The sequence below is a fragment of the Pteropus alecto genome, unplaced genomic scaffold, assembly GCF_000325575.1.
Source record: "Pteropus alecto unplaced genomic scaffold, ASM32557v1 scaffold131, whole genome shotgun sequence".
Taxonomy (NCBI): Eukaryota; Metazoa; Chordata; class Mammalia; order Chiroptera; family Pteropodidae; genus Pteropus; species Pteropus alecto.
The window spans coordinates 5,302,329-5,306,794 of NW_006434709.1; positions in this window are offsets into that span (position 1 = coordinate 5,302,329).

Genomic DNA, 4,466 nt, shown 5'->3' on the forward strand with positions numbered 1-4,466 from the left:
CAGAGAGGTGACAGAGGTCTGATCGGCTTCCCTCTGACAACCATCCTCTAACTCACTGACCTTCTCTCCCATTAGGTGTAAGGCTTAGGGAAGCAATTCTAATAGAGTCATTATCTTATTTAACCTTAAGATTGCTCTAATACAGAGCATTTTTTTTCCCAAACAATAATGTAGCTTTGAAATGAGATAGACCACGGTGTGAATCTAGCCTCTCTCCATTATGCTATTTCAGTGATTCTGACCAAGCTGCTTAAATTCTTTGAACCTCAGCATCCACTCTTTTAAATTAGTATTGGTTACTACTCAGTTCTTTGCTGGATAACAAATAATCTCAAAAACTCAGTATCTTAACAAACATCAACTTTCTTGCTCACAGGTCTACCAGTAGTTGTTGGCCGGGGTCAGCTCTAGGCTAGGGGTTGGGTTCACATGTTTCCTGATTCTCCTTGGGCCAAAAGCAATCCAGGGAATGCTCTTCTCAGGTCAAGCCACTGGGACACAAAGAAGGCAAGCCAAACTGTTCAAGCACCCCTAAAGTTCCTGCTCGGGTCATGTCTGCTAAGACTTCATTGGCCAAAGCTGTCAAATAAGCTAATCTAATGTCCAGTAGAAGGGAAGTGCACTCTATCACCCTTCCTCTCATGACGTCTTTGCAAAGCCACAGAAGGAGTGAAGAACTGAGATCCAATCTTCCACAACTGAAATAACTATCACATAGAGGTGTTGTGAAGATTAAATGAGAACAAAATGTGTAAGGAAAGAGTAGGAGCTGAATAGATAATAGCTGTTATTATGGGTTAACAAATAGTTTTTCTGATATCTATGCCTATCTATATGAAAGTTCCAAAATGAGACTGTTAAACATTACTTTATTACCCTTTAATGAATTTTATTAACTGTAATTACTAAAACATAGACACAAGCTTGTGTTCCCTGTCTCTGTGTAACTCTGATGATGCAAGTAAGCCAGGACAAGCTACCAAGAGGTTTACACAAACTCAGAACATGAAGATGTTTGTCCTCGGAACCCCAGGTTCCCTGTTCTGAGCAGCTCCTTCCAATTGTTCCAGCCTTACTTAACACTACTCAGTCCTATGTCCTTGCCTTAATTGGAAACCATTAGTACCTCTGGAAAACTGATGCCCCTTCTCCCTGTATCCACATAGGGCTAATGGAAGAGCAGTTATGGTGGCACAGTGACTAATTTCTACCTAGTCTTTTCTCATACAAATCTCTCTGTTTCCACTTCTTGTAGAGAAGAGCCTTTCAATGGGGGAAGGAAAGTGAAGCGGGATGATCTCCCTCCTGCCTCATTTTACATATATATTCTTCTACCTCCCACCCATGCCTCACAGGGAACTTCAAACCAAATTACTTAAAATATAGGGACCATTAGAGTTAGCAAGGACATAACAGGTTTCAAAAGGTCTCCAGGGATGCTGAGTCTTGGCCCTGAAATGCTTCTTGCTTGAAATGGCCACTCCATTACCCCTTAGCTAGACCCAAGTCATGTTATTTGGACTCTTTAGGACTCCTTTGTAGCAATGATAAAATGGAATTAAAAACACCTGCCTTGAAATATCACTGATGGGATCAGATGATATCATTTACTACTGAGGAAATATTTATTGAGTGCTTGTGTGTGCCAGGTCCTAAGGACGAAAAGCATGGCTACTTCCCTCCAAAGTTTATAGGGTAGTCACAGGTACATAGTGGGAGCTCAGTAAATCTCACTATTATTATCATTTACATTTATCTGGTGGCAATATGTGAGATTTTTAACAAGTGACACAGTACTAGAACCCTTATATAGGAATGACCAGCAGTCTTAGAATTGTAGCAGGTACTGAAGGCCACCTACTATGCCAAGATCATGGTGAGTAATGGCCAGGTGGCCTGGGAGTTATGATCAGGGAGGCTGTGGCAGCATGGCCACACAGGAAACTCAGTGCAGCAACTATTTACCACCCAGTGAAGAAGTGTTTTAACATTTTAACAATTGATATGGTATTACTGAAGATATTCTTATATTTTATCTTATAAAATATCATATACTTTCGATATTAGATAAAATATCACAGTATATACTTTTGATATTTATTTTTTCTAGCTAAATGTCATAATAAAGGAATAATGCTCTCATATATGTTGCTTTTACTCACCAATGATGCAAGGAAAATTTACCCTGGGTGAAACTGATATTTCAGTTCCATCTCTAAAATGTACATATGGCATGGCCAAAGAGGACCCGTCCTGACACAGGCATCAAAGATTCCTCCCCAACCACCACATATGGGCCCAAAGCAGAGTCAAATGACTCCAAAGACAAGGATGAAGAAAGCACTACTGTGTCAGGTATCGGGGATTCCGAGACAGTGTGTTGGATGCTTCACCCTCCCAGGTGCCTCCTGTCCCACAAGGACTCATGTCCTCAGGAATGACTGAAGCTTCTCTGAAGTCCTCGACAAATGATAAAGAGGGGTGAGAAGTGCCAGCTGCAGGAGAGAGGGGACATGTATAAGAGATCTGTTAAAGAACAGAGAAAGGACCTTCCGTGACAGTAAAACAATGGCTTGGGATAGCGTCAGGCTCTGCCAGTACCATGTGCTTACTTGGCAGCACTCACCCCTCCCCCCAAAATACTGATGATTAACATAAACCAAGTAACATTTCAGCAAATGAAAAATATTCCGGTCAATGAAAAAGTGAAGAATTGGAAAATTTTCATACATAATGAAGAAGATTATTCTAAGAATCACAGTAATGGTATATTCTTAACCTAATTCGGGCTTAGGGTCATGGCAGTTCAGAGTTTAAAGAAATCGTTCAGTCTATTTAATCTGGAAAACTGAAGACCAGTGAGGTAAAATGTCTTGTACTAACTGAAGACTCTTGATCCTCAACCCAGAGGCTGGTTATATAATGCTAACAAATCTTTCTCCCGATTGCAGAAAACAAGCACACACACACCAAAGAGAGACACTGAGGAGTAATCAACACATCATGAGACAGTCATTCTTGGAAACAATTTGTGATAAAATATTCTCCAAAGAATATACAAACACAGATATTTAAGATTATTATTCTAGTTGCCAAGACAACAAAAGAATAAAATCGCAGAAAGAAATAACCATGAAATTTTTCCCCAAGTTCTACACCCAAACCACATTGAGACTAAGGGTGAGATGCCTCTTATGTTGGGACTGTTAGCCTTAGGAAGGCACCCAGGACAAATACATATGTCTATGACCACAAAAACCTGGGCTGCCCACAACATAGAAGTACTACAGAGCAAAAGTATTCACTACCAGTTTGCTGCAGACCAGAGTGATCTGAGAACTAATTCCATTAACATGTGCCCAGAAGATCCATAAGGAGGAAGCAATCCAAAGGCTAACTGCAGCGTTCATTTTAACAGCACTGAGGTTTGTATGCATGTCTAATCACGGGATCAGCAAATTACATGCCTGGTGCACAAACCATGTGACCTTTCTTGGATTGTGGAACAACTGAGTACATTTCAGAGAAGCCCTAAAAATGGAAAATTCACTGAGCAAAAGGCCAAGATGTGAAGCTGTTGCATAGGGCAGACGAGCATCATTGATGAACAACATGCTTTTGAGCATCTCCAAAGCCTGGGGCTGGCACTGGAAGAGAATTAATTCCTTCCCACCCACCCCCAGCTCCACCACCACCACAGTCACTGTAAAGGAAACTGCATTACCTCTTTAATGAACCGGCAGCCCTCAAATGACGCTCTAGGTGCTCGTCATCAAAAGCAGACCAGAAGTTACAGAGGGGAAGCAGGTTGGGAAAGGATCTCCTTCCAACCCTGTCTACTTGTCTGTGCCCCCTGCAAGCTCTGAGAATGCATGGACTCAAAAGACCTTGAAGACCTTGAACATTTAAAAGCCCCAGTAAGAGACTAATACAAATTAATTAAATTGACAAATCATTAACAGGGTCACTGATGATGAGTGAGGAAAGGAAGAGCTAACAGTAACACATCATCCTGCTCTCTCCTTTGCATGGCCATGGTTTCCATACTTCTCACCAGTGCATCATTATACACACGTACATGTGCATGCACACGTGCACGCATGCACACACGCACACACGAGAATTAGCAATTTGTGGTAATACAAAGGATTGGGCAAGATTAAGTCCTAGAATTTTAGTAATAGGCTATCTGGAGAGATGCTAGAAATATCAGGAAATAAGACTACTGTCTGAGAAGCCTCTGACCTGAATTATAGAAAAGAAATGTTAAGAAATCCATTCTCCAAGAGAATCCCCTGGAACTTAAAAAAGGCCTCAACATACAAATGATGTCAGCAATACAGAAACCTTTCCTACTCTTTCTAATGCTTCCCAAGGATATACTCTATGCTGATTAATTTCAGAGAATCTAAGAAGACAGGTTACATGAGCTCACTAGACTCAAAAGCAAGGCAGTATTTCTTTGG